Source organism: Monomorium pharaonis, chromosome 1, assembly GCF_013373865.1.
Source record: "Monomorium pharaonis isolate MP-MQ-018 chromosome 1, ASM1337386v2, whole genome shotgun sequence".
Taxonomy (NCBI): domain Eukaryota; kingdom Metazoa; phylum Arthropoda; class Insecta; order Hymenoptera; family Formicidae; genus Monomorium; species Monomorium pharaonis.
In genome coordinates, this window is record NC_050467.1 from 2,929,360 (window position 1) to 2,947,192 (window position 17,833).

The window sequence follows — 17,833 nt, forward strand, 5'->3', positions numbered from 1 at the left end:
TTATATTAATACAAACACCCTTTATTGTTAAGTACATAAAATAATATTATGTTAATATTGATTACTTAAAAAAGTGGAACTTTCAAAGCGTACAAATCGGCAGTTTTATGAAGCTTTCATAACGGCAATTAAAAGTCTCCGTTTAAGATTAATTATACATTCGACGCAAATGTCGGTGTGTCGTCTGAATTTCGATATTATTTGTCGACGCAATCCGTTAAACGGACCGTAAAAATTTTTTACATTCAACCGATGATGAGGCAATCTATTATCTACGCTGGACAATCGCATGTACCTATTGTATTGAACGAGTCGACGAGATAACTTGGGTGGGATCCAGCCCATGCACATGTAATCGAATTACATGTGACAAGTACGAGTATATTCGCCAGCGTGAATGGCCACGTCGGTTGAAATGATAATGAGCGATGGAAATGTAATGATACCCAAACAGCGTGTTTTAGGGGTGACAGTATTCAGCAAGTGAGTGGAAAACCATATATACATAGATACGAGTATTCGCGAATCTGCATTAATTAGCGAGATTAGAGAGCTGTGCGCGAAACCACGTAGGACTAAAAATTTAGGAACATCGATATGCTTTGTCCTCGATGTGTTCATAATAATTTTATAAATTCTAATTAAAAACAAAAGAGTGTATAAGGAATCTTACTCAAATGAAGTTTGGCAACTTCAGAAGTTACATAATCTAGTATAGGTATTACAATTATATATATGATTTTTTTATCAATTACTATTCTCAAATTATATTCCTTGACTTTCTCTCGATTATTTCAGTCGACTGTTTTTTATGTTTTTTATATTTTAATTTCCATACGAAATCTCTGCGAAATTTGTAAATTCAAACCCTCCGCGGTCATATAAAAGGTTACGCGCGAGTCTTTCTTTGTGCTCGCTTTCTTGTCGGAAAATTTAATTTCGAGGCCTAGAGTGTATCTCCCGTGTTTCTACTATCCCGTGGAGGAGAGGGGGGAAGAGGAGGAGAATGGAAAAATATGGCGCGGAACAATACAAATATATAAAACCACCCGAGCTCGCAATTTTCCGCGAGATACCGAAGGCGCACACCCTCCGCGTTTCAGAATCCGCGCAGAAGCCGCTCTGCGAACGACCGCCCGTAGATCTTTTAATATGACGCAGCATAGGTTCCTGATTGCCCGCCATAAACTTTTTATGTACTCCTCTACATATTAAGAACGTATTTACCAGCCCGCTCGCGAATTCCGTACCCCACGGGGGCTTCGAGACAGATTTCGTGTTGCTCCCCTATATTTTCCCTCTCGAGTTCTTTCGGCGAAGAAAAAAAGCCGAATCTTTATTGGATCATCGCAAATTTAGAATTTCCCTGGAAAAAATGTTACTATGCATGTATAAAGATATAAGATATGAAAAGAAAACGTAAGATAGCGTCAATAAAATAAAAATAAATATTTTTGAAAGATTTTCTCTTTCTAGTATGATAAATATAACCAAATAACTAAAAAATATTCTAAAAAATACTAAATCATATCAAAATTATAATATTGCTATGTTATAATTATAAGTTAATACAGTGCCATTAAAGTTAAATCCTAATTTAATACGTGTCTAATTTAAAACACGTGTCTAATTTAAAACATGTTCCCTTCATTTGATAAATGAGAAATGCTAATTAAAAATTTTATAAATTTTACCTCTCTTTTTATTTTTCCACAAACTTGCGAATTAAGTGTTTATAAATTTAATGTTTCACTCAAAAGTGATTATTCCATTTTCCATATAGAACGGATAACTAACTAAAATAATTCCTCAAAAATAATTATGTTGCTTACTTTTTGTGATGTAAAAAAAAGAAGCTTTATTGACCAATAAGCTTCTACCTTCCCCAAAAAATTCTTTCGAGATTAAAAGTTCTGATCACGGAATGGTTTCCGCCATATAACACGATCAGAAAACGAAGAAAAGAAAGAAAGAAGGGATGAATCAAGAAAAAAGGTAGTGTAGTGACCGTACATTAAAGCCTATTCGGGTCGAGGGGCGCGCGCTTCTAATCGTCCAAGCCCTTCGGTCTCTCTTCTAGGAGTGCATCCCCCCAATTGGCCGGATCTACTTCGATCGGGGCTAAAACCTTCGTACGGGGTAGCAGTCCGGTTACCAAGAAAAACAAACCTAACGTTATTTTTCCCTCGCGAGCCAATCCTCGATCCTTTGTCCCTGCCGTTCGTCCCTACCTCGCTCTCTCATCCTCGTCGGTCCTGCTTTTCTCCTGCTTTTTGCGGAGGGATCATTCAATCGAATTAAATCCTTTGAACTTTATTGACCACGGCGGGATGACATCTCGTTAATTACATGTCGAATTCGGCCCGGCTTTCGTCCCCCCTCCCCCCGCCAACCCCCTGCGCCACCCTGCGCGATTCGATAACTTTCGCCGAGAGTCGTTTGTCTCTCGCGTCCCTCGTTTCCAACTTTGCAATCCCCCTTCCTATTCTTAATCGCGTTTAAGTGTTTGCGCGTTTATTTATACGGAATATCCTGGGGACATCACTTTTATCTCTCCTAATCAACTTGAAGTCGACCTTTTCTCGAGTGGAAACGATTCGCCGTAAAAATCGCAGAGTTACAGACTGCGCGGATAAAATCTGCGAAAACAGTCGGAAATTTGTCCCCACGGAAATAACAACTTCGTTGGGTACTGAAATAATTATTACAATCAGGAAAAGAGAGATCACTTATTATATATTACATTAGCTTTCCCATCGCATTTGAATATTGTCGATTAGCGATTATTATTACATTAATTATCCAGCTTTATTTAAACAGCAGATTATTTGTTATATTCGAAAACGAATGGGGAATTATTATTCATTACGAACAACACTTTCGTGATTATCGCGATAGCCGCGCACAGCTCGAAATGCGACCATCATAACAATCAGTTCGCGTACTCTTAGTCGGAGCGTAGCTGCGAATTTCTAGCGCGTCAGAGAACAATTTCGCAAATGGCCTGAATTCGCGAGTAGGATGCATTTTATGTTACCATCATTGTTTCCCTGCTGGCTGCGTGCTATGACGGCGAAGTGAACGTCATTTCACTCCGTAAAAGTCGAAGATGGTGCCCGTCGAGGAAAACCAGAGTACGCCATATATGTTAAGCAGTCAAGATATCATTTACAATTTGACGTGTCTGTTTACCCAAGCAATTCATCACATCCGATGAAGTGTATTTAAAGACAGATTTTCGCTGGAAGATTTTTCTTTATAAGATTTTTCGGTGGCTTTCCAAATCTTTTCACTTATCAATTCTAGTGTGCCATAAATCCTGCTCGAGTTTTAAAAAACCGACTCACGGTTGAGAAGGGTCACCCTGTATGCAGACGCGCGCGCCTTTTGAGATTCCGAATGCAAGTGCGGCCGCATTCGCGCGTACTTTATTTCGGTCACGTAGCGATACAATCAAACGTTAGGGGGATGCGTGGAGAGGGCGTCGATACAAAAACATCGGGTCCCACTCATCCCTATCCTCTCGCCTACTCCCCCCCCCCTCTCCGTTCCCCATCGCATGGATAAGGGAAACCATCGTAGCCGCTAGAAACTTTTTAGTCGTGCTATCGAGGAGGGGTGAATTCCGAGGGAGCGGGAAAACTGAAAAAGAAAGGAGAAAACGGAAGAGAACAGCCTTTGGAGGCGCGAAAAATTTCAAAGCACGACAACGTTTCCGATTCTCTCTCTCTCTCTCTCTCTCTCTCTCTCTCTCTCTCTCTCTCTCTACCTCTCTTGAGCCGGAAAGATGGGAAGATGTGAAGAAGGGTGGTGTGAGTCTCCTCTCCTCCCCTCTCTCGATTACACGCGAGCGAAACTTTCGTAATATTCCACCGCGTTTTCCCGTTCGACTAACGGCGGCGAAAGCGGCTCGTGCGCGCCGCCCGAGCGATCGAAATTTTCATTTGCCGCCCCTTCCCGACTCCTAATTTTCTTTCGCAGCGAACAGCGGCGATCGAGAGGTCCAAAACTTCCAAAATCGAGGAAAAGGAGCGCCTCGTTCACGTCGAATTCAACGGTGTTTATCGCGTTCCACTTTCCACACGCTTGATTCTATCGAGACAATTTTATCGCGAAAGCAAAGGGAAAAAAAAGAACAATGCAAAAACCACCTCTTTTCCGAACGTATAAGCCAGTTGGGAAACAAAAACTAAAAAGCTATATTTGCAGTTAGGGTATTAGCATATCGTCGGAATTAATCGCAAAGCGAACATTTACTCGCGATTATCGTTGACCTCCCTTCCTCTTTCTCTTTCTTCAGCTCTTTAACATCACAGTCCTTACTTCGTATAACGTAATGGAGAACGACAATGTTCCTGCAATTTTACGCCGGCGCGAGCTTCTCTCTGCGGCGCTTGCACATTTTCGGAAAGAGAGACGAGGGTTTCTTTTTCTCCTCTTCAGGTCGCCTTTCTTATTTCACGCGCGACAGCGCCCCACCGTCGTCGTCGTCGTCGTCGTCGTTGAAACGTGGATTAAATTAAGCACAGGTGTTAAGGAGAGAGGAAGCGAGGAGGGAAAACGCATTCTCGGCATTTTCCGATGCTTTAATCGTCACGGTGGCGATGAGCGGTTGACGACGAGTTATTACGCACTTGAGCGGCGCCAAGCCGGTTTTCTCCGCCAATTCGAAAGGACGTGTCTAATGTTAAGCCTCTTACACAGAATAATTAAGGGAGGATCGCCCGAGGATGCGATGGTACCGGAAAATGGGGAGAGAATACGCGCTCCGTCCCCCGTCCGATAAAACAACGTCGCGTCCGGTGCTCGATGTCGTTCCGTCTAAGAGGATTTTGCGATTATTGAATGAACGACCGCTAATGCGTGCGTGAATAATTTACCGAGAAAAACATAATAATATAATTGATTTTGTGATCGCGCCATGCGCTGTACGAGAGGTTCTGTAAAATGTTAAAATCTCTTCTATTAATCAATTGAACATCCATTATCAATTTTCACAAAAATACAGAAAGTCACGTGTCTGGAAAGGATGATTTTTGATAAAATATCTGTAAAAATCTAACTGGATATATAAATATAAAATTACAGAATTAAATGATCAAAATTAAACAATCAAAATAATTATATAGAACGCTTAAGTTGGTTGCTAGACTGTCGAAACTTCTTAAAGCATTGCTCATAATTATTATTCCATAATTATTTTGGTCTAATAAAATTATTTGTATATTTGAATCTATATTTAATTTTTAGACATTAGAACAAAACCATTCTTTCCATGTAATATTATGCATTTTAAAACGAATCTTTAGAATTTTATATTCGTGCATAAATAATCGTACAAAAGAATTTAATTTAGCTCCAACTTTGCAGGAATGTAGCACTGCAAGTTTTCATGTTTTATTGATATTAATCAACGTTATAATATATACTATCATAGTTCGTAAACATCCATGATTTAACGGTATACTCGACTTAACATGTTTTTTTCCCCGATTATATTCCGATGAAGCTTCGAAAAAGCAAAGGATTCGACAGCAGGGAGGAATCCGAAGTCGCGTTGAAGTCAACATTAATTTGCAATCCGCACGTATAAATCTCTTGGGACGCGCATTTATGAGCTTCACGCCTAAAGAAACGAGGAGAAGGAGAGGTCGGGAGATCCAGAAGGAGATATTAAAAAACATCGTCGTGTTTACCTCATCAAATTCTCATCCATTGAGAGTAAAAGAAAGAGAGGAAAAGAGAGAACGCGATGATAAAAGGAAAAACTGAAACGGAAGAAGAGGATCGTTGATTTTGTCACAAGGAAAATCTCTGAAGTCTTGTAAAAAGAAATAATTAATTGATAGCGTGTATAAATATAAATGAGAAGAATAATGGAGTTGATCCAGTGCCAAAAGGATTACATTCAAGAGTCGCTGTACAAGACGGCTCGAAATTACCGTCCATCGTGAAATGAAAGTTACAGAAGGACGGAGGAAGGAACGAAGGATCGGGGGGCGCAAGAACGAGTTCACGCGAATCGGTTATAAATTATGAAATTCATCCCTCGGTCGAGTTGCGTCCTATAATGGCGGCTGAATTCGAAAACTTTTTTCCGCAATCGTCGGTCCGCAGGACTTCACACAAGCGAGAGACGTCTTCAAGAAGGTAGGAAGACAGCCGTAAAATTTTATGATCGAATCGAAGATGGAGGAAATGGCGAATGTGTGAGAATCATCTCGTTTTCCCCGATTGCAATAACGGCCCGGTATCAGAAGAATGCCGAGATACCTCGATATCGAAATTATTACATGAAACAGATAAAAAGTATTTAAATATGTTTCCTACAGAAAAATAAATCAATAATACTAAACATAAATATACCGATTAATTAATTATTTCTTTCATCATTATAAGATAATCACTGGCTATCATCGTCAAGTGATTATTAAACGCTTGATTCGTGTCTGATAGCGTTTAATAATTTATGGAAAAATTTTAGTTTGATGAAAAGAGGCGTTGTACCGGTTTAATCTATATTGATTACGAGATACTCGATTGAACCCGTCGGATAGACAAGGTATTACCTCGATAAAAGGATGCATGTCGCGCGCTGCAAGCAAAAGGAGTAAAAGGAACAAACGCTGTGGGACATCGTGACGAGAGTAAACCGAAAAAAAAAAAAAGAAGGCGAAGACCGGGGACGAAGAGGAGCTCTTGCAAGATAAATGAACCAGCTGGCGTCCCCGAGAGCGTCACGGATGAAGGTTACGCGACCTCTGAATACATTTCCTGCGCGCTCCGTATGCATGAATCGATATACTCGACGACTCGATCCTGCGAGCCGCTCCTGAATCGCGCGGCGTTTAGCTTCCGTTCGCCTTTCATGGGACGGAACTTACGATCTCTCAAACGTCGACGCGGCACGACTCGCGCCGATTTGTACACCGCGCTTCTCTCTTCCTCGATCTTTCTCTCTCTTTCTTTCTGCTTAGCCCTCCCTCTCCTTTTCCATCTCTCTCTCTCTCTCTCTCTCTCTTACCCGGTATCGCGTTACGCGTTTAGATTTATGGGAATACTTCGGAGCGAGAATATACAACCAATGTCATTCCGTGACGTTGACACAGAGGCAAAAGACTGTCTTGCGTCTGTGTATACGGACCGTCACACACCTCCCTCCGTCGCGAACTTCAATAGCCGGCACACGTTCCGTATGACCTGTCTGATATTTTTAAATAAAGATACATATTTTTTAGAGAAAGAGAAAAATTTGTTTGTGCAATATTTTAACGTGCAAAAAAAATATTTACCAGCAAGAATAAAGTGTTCCGATAAAATCATTGGTAGCGTGTATAAACTGCAGCCGCTCGGGTGGGATTAGAATCACGATGTAGTAATCGATTTGCCATGGTTCGTGAAGGGTAAATTCACTTTAGCCGGTCGATCGACATTTGATATAGCGCGCAATATATATTTAGCGTGCTTCGGTGCACTTTTCTCTTGGAATAGCGACGCAGAATGAAATCAGAAAGATTGAAAAGCAGAGGGGAAAGTGATATTTTTCAAAGTCGGATTTTTTTTTCCAGATTAAAATCAAGTTTCTTGTCTTACAACGAAAAACGTATTTCTACCGGTTACTTTAGAATATGAAAGAAAGTTCAGAGATTAATAGCCCTCCATCGTTCATATAGTGAATACCGCTATGGAGCACTTAATTTTCCTATTCATACCAAACTGGTTTCTGTTTCCAACGCACATTTGGTACCAAGTGATCCATGTTCTTACGACACATTTAGTATTAAATGCGATCCTCTGAGATCCTTACCTCGTGTTCATATTTGACAAATAAAGCTTAGGATCAATTTTAATTTAATGTCAAATGTGATTCTCCGATTTTCGTAGACTTGGTGTTCACGCGATTATCACCATGATAGAGAAATAAAATTCAAAATCGGATCTCTTTGACGTTTATCTTTATTATATATTTATCTTTTTAATTTCCATACCACGTTTATGCCGAATGTTGATTCCATACCTTGTCGAGCCGAAGGCCGCGTTTATTGTCGAAAATTCGCGAGCCTCGCGGCCACGCCGCGCCGCGTTATCCGGGCAACCGCACCGAAACAGTTGGCTCGAAAACTCGAACTGTACCATTCCGTCGCGATGGACGGGCAGACAGCGGGTGGTTTTGCTTTTGTGTCGACGATGCAACAGCAACGAGACTGCATTCGTCGATGGCGAACGTCAATGGCACACACCGGCAATCTTTCGCGGCCGATTCGCTCCTACCGTCGATCCAGCCAGCCATCCAGCCAGCCAGCCAGCCAGCCAGCCAGCCCTTTTAGCTGGACCGGCACTTTTTGCACAGCTCCACGATGACAGGACGTTTAACGTATGAGCACAAACGATCGGCGGCCGTGCACGCACGAGAGCAATGCGCCAACCAGGACCCTCTTTGTCGGAGCTCCTTTTATTTTCTCGACGATGGGCACCGGCGCGATTCTCTGTCGTGATCGAATTAGAACTCCTGTTAACCCACTGTTTCGTCATTTCTTTTTCATCTCTACACATAAAGCACAGCGTTTTTTGCTTTGTTATAACCTATATATGAAAATCTGATAAAAAATATAAAGAGTATAATGACGGGTATGTGTATGGTTAGACCTTTATTGAATTTATAACGAATTTCCGCTCGTAGCAAAACAGTGTACTTGTTGGTTTTTTAAATTTTTGCTTCTAATATTTATGCGCGAAAATGTTAAAATAAAATAGAGATGTAACGACAAATTCAGCCCCTTCATTTATTTCTGCGTCATTGAAGTTTAATTCAATCAAATTTCAATTCATGTTAAATTAGCTTCATAAAACAGGGTTTCGTTATTTTCAGATTCTATCCTGAGACGACAAAAATAGCTCATTAATCTGATCGTTTGGCAAGCTCAATTATTATTTAGTAACGTATACGATTGCAGCGAGAGATCGAGTATCGGAATTTTCTCCTCTAAAGATAATATACGTAGGATTTTCTATCTTTCGTTTCAAATGTGAAAATAATAAAGCGCTGAATGAAAAAATTCTAGACGCGAAATGATCGAGTACTAGTCATGTGCCGTATCCGGCGAGTATCCGTGCGCATCCGGTTGGGACAGAAGCGCGACCGTCGCTTCGTCCCTACGTTAACCGTAGCAACCCGAGCAACAGGGGGAGGCGGCCGATCGGAGAGTGTCCTTAATAGTAGCGCCGTGGGTTGACACGTCGAGTTTTGACAGACAGCTCCTGCCGGCACAATGGCGTCCGGGGCCCATTGTCCGCGCAAAATTATACATGCACGCGAGCTGCGCCACATACACACACCACACACACACACACACCCGGTGGAAAACACGCGTCATAGAGCGTACAATACGCGCGATTTAACCTGCTGGCTCTCTTACCTGTCCCTCCTGAACGAAGGACTTAATGAAGATAGACGGGTCACCCTCGAGGCGATCTCACCTCTTTCTCCCCGATCTTCCTGTCCCACCCTTGTACTCTATTTCTTCCTTCGGGCATTCCTGGTGACACTCCATTCGTAGAGAATCTTCGGCTCTATCGCCCGCATTTAGCTTCGTTTTGTGAGACACGCGAAGAGGAAAAGATTAAAGGGAGAGAGCTGGAAAGCGTGAAGGGTGATATAAGTGCAGCGATGGTGCTGATACCTTTGCCCGAATGCTCGTAACGCCTGCGGGATGTTGCGGACGGTCATTGACAGGCAGAAAGGAGTTGACAGTAGTAATGTGAAACCAGGTAACTAATTTTCCTTCATTCAAAGTGTTCGTCCAAAGCTTTGGATAGAGGAAAAGAAAACTTTCCACATTTTCTCAGTTTCTCTGGCGCACAATACCGACTCTTCTTTTCTCCCTCGATAGCAATTATGTACATAGAGAAACTTAATTTCAAGACAATTTCATTTTTTAATTGCAATCTGATAGACAAATTGCTTTATATTGAAAACAATAGTCATTAAATTCTCGCTACAATGTTAAAGTCATAATGTCAAATTATATTCAATTTGGGTCATTTTTAACTGTTTTATAGATTGCCACTGCTCCTACTCAATATTTGATTAATTTAATTAAATAAATGGGTTATAATCAACAATGTATTGAGTAAGTACTTAATAGCCTTACTCAATATATCGTTAATTATAACCATTTATTTAGTCAAATTAATCAAATATTGAGTAGGAGCAATAGCGACCTATGAAATAGTTAAAAATAATTCAATGGGATTAACAGTGTGAGATAATATTGTCTATAAATCCCTCCAAAAATTTCTTACTGTGGCATTTTCTGATAATCACGAAATTTAAAAAAAGGTACATAATTTTTTAATTAATTTCTATTGAAAAATTATTTTTTTGATTGACGGTAGTCGGACATTTCTTCTCCGCGTATCACGCGTTAAGTGGCAAAGATATATTCGGGAACTATAGGAGGAAGGGCAAAAGGGGTGACAAACGCGAGTTCCCTCCGTGACGGTTCAGTCCTTCGGAAGGTGTCGCTGTTATTGTCACCGTTATTATTGTTACTAGCTGCGCTTTTGTCACGCGCCGACCTCGTCGATACGGCGCGACGGGAGCGAAAGACGAGACTGGGTCGAAGGGATGTTTAACGAGAGTGCGGCCACGTTGTAACTCGAGACTCGAGAGCGGCGAGGGTTGTTCCGACATTTTCTCTCTTTTTTTCCCCCCCGACGTTCTTTTTTAAAGGCTCGGCGTGAAAGAGAAGAAGAGCGACGCGATCACGACGTGACTTTTGTTACTAACGTCACAAAGGGTGAGCGCGCACGACTTTATGGCGGACGCGATTAAACCACTTCGCGACAAAAATCACCGCTGTATACGCCTCCGGGTGGCATATTTTCGCTTTTCATTAATGTCATGTTTGACACGAACAATGTTCTTTTGTAGAGTTTTCATTAGATTCCACTGAGTTGTACCTTTAATCCTTGATTCTTTTTATTGCGAGTTTTTTTTTACGGAATTGCATAGCATTTTTCAAAAACACCAAACACAAGAAGAATCTCGAGAAATACAACTCTATAGCTAAATTTCACTTTCTATCTCCCAATTTCGCCTTTTAGCCAAGTGATTAACAATTCTTTACGCGACATTTAAATCGGTCTTATCGCATCGTCCGTAATTAAATCCTCAAAATTTCGCGAGTGCCAGCGGCAGTCGCGATTCAAACGTGGTTAATTAGGATATCGCTTACCATAAATCGTACGGAGGAAAAAAGGAGGTGGAGAATCCGACGGGTTATCGGGTGAAACGCGTGTTTGCGTGCAATGCAGCGCGAATGCATTGAAGCCATTGCATTGTGGCGGTGGATCGCTTCGCAGCTTCCGTTAACGATCGGGCTCGCCCCGGTATTTTATTATTCGTGAAATATTCCACAGGGAGGCCGGGTTCATCGACGCCTCTGTTAATTAATTTTTATCGGTCGCTAACGTACGCGTATATGGCGCGACGCCGCGCGATCGGAATTCCGGCATTATATACCTGCCGCTAGGCGGGGGAGGAGGGAGCGAAGAGGCCGCATGTGTGGATGTGCATAATAATAAAATCGCACGAGGTTGCGTGCCCCATCGATTGGCAAAACGAGAGTAATCGCGAGTAATTGCGAAAGAGCGAGAGACTTTTTGTTGTCATTGCGAATGAACGGGCCGTTTAGAGCGCGCGGATTAATTAATACGGCGCAATCATCAGTTTGGGCAGTCGCGATATTAAAGGATTTTGGATGCGCTTTAATCCCCGAAAGAGAAACCAAATCAAATTTAATCTCAACAGCGCCGACATTGCTCATTACAAGTGCGCGTTATTATATGATTTATTCATTTTTTTGCAGTTAAGCGATTATAATGGAGAGAGAAAAGAGATGAAGGAACGTGCAATATAAAATAACATGGAAAAAAATTGTATAGTAGATTCACATATGCTCTTAATAAATCTATATATTCTTCGTATTAATCTCTATACGTAAGTAACCTCCAAAGAAATATTACCATTGAATACTAAATTTCTCTAAACATGTACATACATTTCTTCTTTAACGTAAACACACAAAAAATTATTGACAAGAATGAGGAGAAATCTCGGGGGAGGATAAATTTTAAAGAACTTCATTGAGGATCCGGAAAATTAAGAGTTCCTATGAAAACAAGCGTGAAAACCTGTTTGGAAAAGCAGCATCGTGAGATGTGGATCCGCCTTAAAAATTTTCCCAAAACATAAACCCTGTATCCGCTTCTCTCTATCTCGAGTTACGTTCGCCTAGGCACGCGTGTAATTAGCATTGTAAGAGAGGGGAAAAAAAAGAAAAACGAGAAACAGGTGCGGTTAACGTCAGCTCGTCGGGGCATTATGCAGAAGAGACTGCCGCGCTGCTGCAGGGCGAGCGAGAAGACGAAGGGCGCGCCGCGGCGCCCTTTGTTCGACGCGTGTTCGAGGATCGGCAAGAAAGCGTTCAACTTTTTCGTCCCGCCCCCGTCGCTCGACCGACGGATATATCGCGGCGCTCGTTTTTTTATTAGCCCCGTTGTAAAATAAATTAGGGGTGAAATTATAAAGGCGCCCCGCCGTTCCCCGTCATCCTCCCCCTGTCCCCCCTTCCCTCTTACTCCGTGCTCTCGAGAGCCTTCGTGGTCGTAGGAGGTCGCAGAATGTACGAACGAGGTCGTTTCGAGGCGAGAGAAAAAAGCACGGAGCAACGGAAGGTTGTTGTTCTCCCCTGATCGTGGGATCCTCGTGGCGAAGGCGGGTTCGCGGGTTCCCTTAATTATTACATCCGAGAAATCCAAGATCCCGTGTGAAAAAGGGTTATGAGCCGGTCCTTGTTTTTGCCGCCCTTCTGTCGCGTTTAAAGTATTTGACGTAAAACGGAGGAAATGTTTGAATTAAAATTTAAACAATGTAGGAAACTCAAAAAAATTAGTATTTGACGTGTTGCATTAAATTTCTCTAAACACTTCTGATTTCGATATATCCAAATCATTTTAAATCAAGAATTCACATCTTACACTAAATTCATCGACACAAAGAGATTGAATGATGTGTAATTAATAAATTATTATAATATACTTTTAAGTATGTATGTAGTATTGTATTTCCAATGTAACAGAAATAATCGAAATGCAAGTGTTTAAGTTTTCAAATCGACGCAATGCAATATTGACATTTTTATTCTGTCGTTCACGAAAGAACGTGGCGAGGAATCATTCATGGAGACAAGTTCGACGTATGGCGCTATAAAAAGTCGTCCTGCCAGCACGAAGAAGGAAGCAGGGAAACCATTCCGAGTCTGATGAGCTTACAGCGTTTCAAACATCATTTCATCCTTGTTGTCTATCAAATATTAAACAAGGACAAATGACGTTTAGCAGGCGCCGTGAGCACCAAAAACGAAGCCTCGATAATACGCGGTACGTCACCGCGCGAGTTCCTTCATTCTACCGCGAGACACCCGTTATACGTCAATGCCGGAGCGAGGGGTGGGTGGCCAGAAGGGGGGGCCGCCCTTCGAAAAATCTCATTTCGCCTTCTCTACACCGGGTTAACACCGAAAACACGTGCTGCCGACTTATGAACTTCCATTCTTAATGGTTCATGAAATTGCCTTATATTTCACGTCCGGCAACGCGTACATGGGGCGGAACGGATTTCGGAGGGTCCGCACCTACTGGCAGGGACAATATAACGTGGATTTCGACCCCGTAGAAATTCAAAAATCTCACCGTGGGGGCGGCGAGGCCGCGCGTCTCGACGGCGCTTAATCGATACGTGGTGAAAATAGAAAGATGAACCGTGGAACATGGAAACTATCCTCATTTTTCTCAAGGAGAAACGATGTAGTTTAATAGCGGCGATCTATTATAACGCTTGTAACGCTTATAACGCTTATCAACTTGTTATATTGATTTCCTGCACAATTTCCTTCCTCTTAAAAAATTGCTCGATTAATTATTTCGCGTAACGAGATCGGAGCGAGACGGACGAACCTGGCCGTTCGTCTCTGTCTCCCGTCGATCATGATCTGAATGAGTTTGAACGATGAATCCAATAGTCGCGTTCGATCATCGCCAACATGTAAAACTTTCGGGAAGGAGGGGGTTCCGGACGACGGAGCGAGGAATGACCGTCGAAAAATATAGATTTCAATGGCGCAATAATTTCGATGGCCAGCCGCACGCGCGCGCGCGCGTCGAAAGATAATTCAAGGCAAACTAATTTCGCGAATGCGCCTGCCTGTGCGCGACGGTAAATCCGAAAGGTCAATAAATAATAGCGCACGATCGTATCGCGACGGGCGGTTTATGAAGTGCCGTTTGTTTACCCGTTAAAGCGCGCAACGTCGGAATGAAATGCAACCGTATCTGTTACCGCATACGGCACCGCACCACGGTAGACAGCCGCAATTATTTACCGTTCGATTTTTATGCGCATCTTGCTTGCTACCGCATGTCCCTTTATCGATGTCGACGATCGTTATTATCGCACACAACCGGGAGCGCGACCGCGGGAATATTGATGAACGAATACGCAAGGCAAAAATTCTAATCCGCGCAAGAAAAGATATCAATCTGGGACGCTAACGTGTCACGTCAGAAATGTAAATTGAATAATTCGATTAATTGCGATTAAATTGGACTTCTTAAAGTCTCTCAAAATATTCTTTTACCGTTCAACACACACACACAATATGTCCGAAAGGAATTTCGGTAGAGCTCTGTACTCCTCTCGCAATAACACGGAAACGTCATGGATAACGTCCATATGCAGAAGATCCGAAATTGAAGATTATTTTCGCATGACACTTTACCTTTCACCGTTCCATCCTCAGCGTGCCCGCTCGCCGATTACCTCGCTGCAAGCATCCGTCTGTAAAATAAAGCATAACGTGCGTTAGCGTCGATCGTTCGCTCCTCGATTTGAATTTAATCGAAAGTCCCTTCCGCTTAGTGCCGTCATCAATCATGCCCGCGTCGATTAATCGCAAACATTGTACGGAAAAAGAAAAAAAAAAAAGGACAAAAGCTTGCGACGACGGCTTCGAGATATCGGCGGCGGTTGCCAATTAGCGCGCGTCTGGCGAATCTCCCGTGTGCGATTCGTATTCCATTCGCCACCCGGCACGAAACGGCAGAGAAACTCGCCGCGAGCGAAACTTCGTAACGCTCGTTACCTTCGATTTATTCGCTTTTTCGTCGCCGTACTGCGCTCGTCCGCGCGCAGTTCTCGAGGCCGAGGACAAAGTTGGCAACGGCCAACTCCGGCCGCATTAAAGCGCGGCTACCGGCTTATTAGTAAAAAGCATGACAAACGACTCGCGGTTTAACCCCGCCGCGCCGCGCCGGCTTAAGTCCGGCCATCCGCGGCGGACCGACCGGCCCCAGTTGGGCCGTACAAGTGAGTGCGCAACACGGCGCGTGCGGTGATATACGGCGATTTTTAGTCACGCTTTTATACAGAAATAAATCCACCGGTTAACGCGGGCGCGCCGCTCCCCAGATTCCCGTAAGTGTACGTCCGACGCGCGAAACTAGGAGTCGCCGACTGCAAAATGGAACAATAAGACTTTCGCAGGAAGTGTGCGCAAAAGCTTTAAACGTAAAATAAGGTAAAATAATACAAACATAGAAATTATATAATTTCTCTGTAATATATCGGGAAAACTTTTTTTTTAAAAACACGAGTACTCCAAGAACGTATACTGATAGAAAAACGTTGATTATCTAGCATAGTAAAACAAATATAGTCAAGAATATTATTTTTATAACAATTATTACTATAATATAGTGATAATAACCATGTGCTATTTTAAAGCTGTGCAATTTATAGTATATTTTTTCACAGTTAACATCACTATAAGTATTATTACTAATATTTTTATAGTATGATTATAATTATTTTACTATGCAACTATAGTCGCAAATATCACATGTTTTTCATCGATGAGAATTAAAGTAATGAATAAATATGTGCAATATATAAATGAGTAAACAAAAGTCAATGAATAAATAATGATTAGAGAGAGGGGGGAAGAGGGGAGAGAGAGAGAGAGAGAGAGAAAGAGACATTTCACACAAGTGTTGACTAATTTCTTCATGAAATCCTCTGCCTCGAAAAGAAAAAATTTCAAGAGCTCGCTGAGAGACGACACGCGTGCGACAGGATGCAGATGGCCGAGAGGCGACTTCCCGTTAACAGCGTTAGGCCGTTAAGTGATCCTAATGCCTGCGGCCTAATCGCCGCTAATACCGGACCACCATATCTCTCCCTGTCCTCTCCCTTGCTGTCTCGCGCCGCGCATTGTCATGCACTTTGACTAACGTTTCTGCCGCTCACCCTCGTCCGTGTGCCGTAATGAGGATTACGCCGATGGTCACGCGTATTAATCACCGTCGCTTCGCGCGCACACTACGAATCGCGCGTACAATAATGATCGAGAGACGACGAATCGGCCGGAAGAGCCGTATGGATTAGCGCAACCGATCACGATTATCGAGACGCGAATGATATTTCGCGATATATCATCGAACTTGCGCGTCGTAAATTCAAGTCGGGATTGTCACGGTAAAATTAATCTCGCGAGAAATAAGACATAAGGAGAAGTCAACAACTTTTTTAGACGTATGTAGATAAAATGGTATTAAAAAAAAAATACTGAAACTGAAGAAAAAAAATTGTCAATTCTTAAGACTCGAATGGCTTATTGGATTAAAAGTAAAAATTTCAATAATTATGTACAGTAAAAATCTAATTTTGACAAAATACAATTTCAAACCCCTTTTTTGCCGTAAAATATCATAGTTCAGTAATGGCCTCTTTTTTCATACATAATAAATGTAAATTACGTAATAAGAAGGAGATAGCCATAGCCGGCTTAACGACGCTAATTATTCCGAGACGAGTCGTTCATCGTAGGATCCATTACAGCTTACGTTAGCCTCGGCATTAAATTAGAGATTAGCAGGAGCAACAAGAAATCGTCGAAGATATTAATTAAAATTCAAACACAACTCCACATCTTGGTTCTCAGTTTTCGAACGTCGTTTATCAGCAACATTCGTTTACCCGGGAATGTTGCTCCGTCGAGCGAGCCTCGTACGGATCTGAGAAGAAGCGTCGGACGAGAGAGATATGGTAGTTGGTATTAGTGCCGATTAGGCCCGGACATTAGGGTCACTTAGTACCGGTCAGGCCGCGGATCGTTAGCCCGGTGGCGCGCGCGATACCAATCTAAATTTAAATACACCTTAACACCTACTACTATTTATTGCGCCATTCGGCATCCACGGCCCTCGGCAGGCTCGAGAAGCGCCGGCCAATCATGCGCCCGTTAATGGATCGTCGGGCGAACGGACGTCGTAAATCACGAAATTGGAGATGAGCTCGCAGGTAAGAGCGAGAGAACAACAGCGAGGGAGAGAAAGAGGGGGGAGGATGTTACCGAGACTGTTACGTTCACCTACATCCTTCGGTCAAGCTCCTCTCGAGGCGCCTGTCTCGTAAAACTCACGCTTTCTAATAATCATTTGGCTTCGCGACTCATTGAACAAACCGATCGACTCCTCGACAACAATTATCAATAATTAACGATATCCTCCTTTCGAAAACGTTCCAAGAAAACTTCATGGATTTTCATACATTTTTTTCTACGCTCCACAACTGTAATAATTTTAAGAATTTTAATAGAAAGTTCTCTTTCTTCAATTTTATAGAAACGTTGGAAAAACCCACTTTTAAATTGAACTATTTTATACAAAATTATTTGCTTTTTCTTTAATCGATAGAACACCCTGATACAACCAC

General features: G+C 42.3%; 1 protein-coding gene across 5 annotated transcripts in view; it reads right to left on the bottom strand.

The window, feature by feature from the left end:
• The window catches only part of LOC105832186, a 546,626-nt gene that overhangs the window by 377,289 nt on the left and 151,504 nt on the right, over positions 1 to 17,833 (bottom strand). For all 5 annotated transcript variants that reach the window (XM_036293132.1, XM_036293122.1, XM_036293121.1 and 2 more), the window contains one exon: positions 14,841 to 14,899. The gene's annotated coding sequence lies outside the window, so the exon portion shown is untranslated. The remainder of the gene's footprint in view (positions 1 to 14,840; positions 14,900 to 17,833) is intronic.